Raw genomic sequence first — 345 nt, 5'->3', positions numbered from 1 at the left:
CCCCTTACACAAGGTGAGCTGCCGTCCGCTCTCGCTCTCTAGTCGTTCGTTCAGGTATGATGATGATCCGATTTTGTCGTTGCGATCACGATACGACTGTGCATGAGAGTACGAGGAAGTCTTACAAATGCGGGCCTGTTTGATCGCGGATTAAGGTGATCCCTTCTATTGTAAGGTTTGTGTGAGGTCGTGGATATGCCATGCCTCTATGTTTTCCGAGATGTTTCTACTATGTTTGCATGTAAACGTACTTATAATCTAAACTTCTCTGTGAGTGAGTGAGTGAGTCAGTTAGTCAGTCAGTCAGTCAGTCAGTCAGTCAGTCAGTCAGTCAGTCAGTCAGTC

Source organism: Frankliniella occidentalis, unplaced genomic scaffold, assembly GCF_000697945.3.
Source record: "Frankliniella occidentalis isolate FOCC.00 unplaced genomic scaffold, Focc_3.1 Scaffold10, whole genome shotgun sequence".
Classification (NCBI taxonomy): Eukaryota; Metazoa; Arthropoda; class Insecta; order Thysanoptera; family Thripidae; genus Frankliniella; species Frankliniella occidentalis.
The sequence above is the reverse complement of the archived record's forward strand: the minus strand, read 5'-3'. Positions refer to the sequence as shown.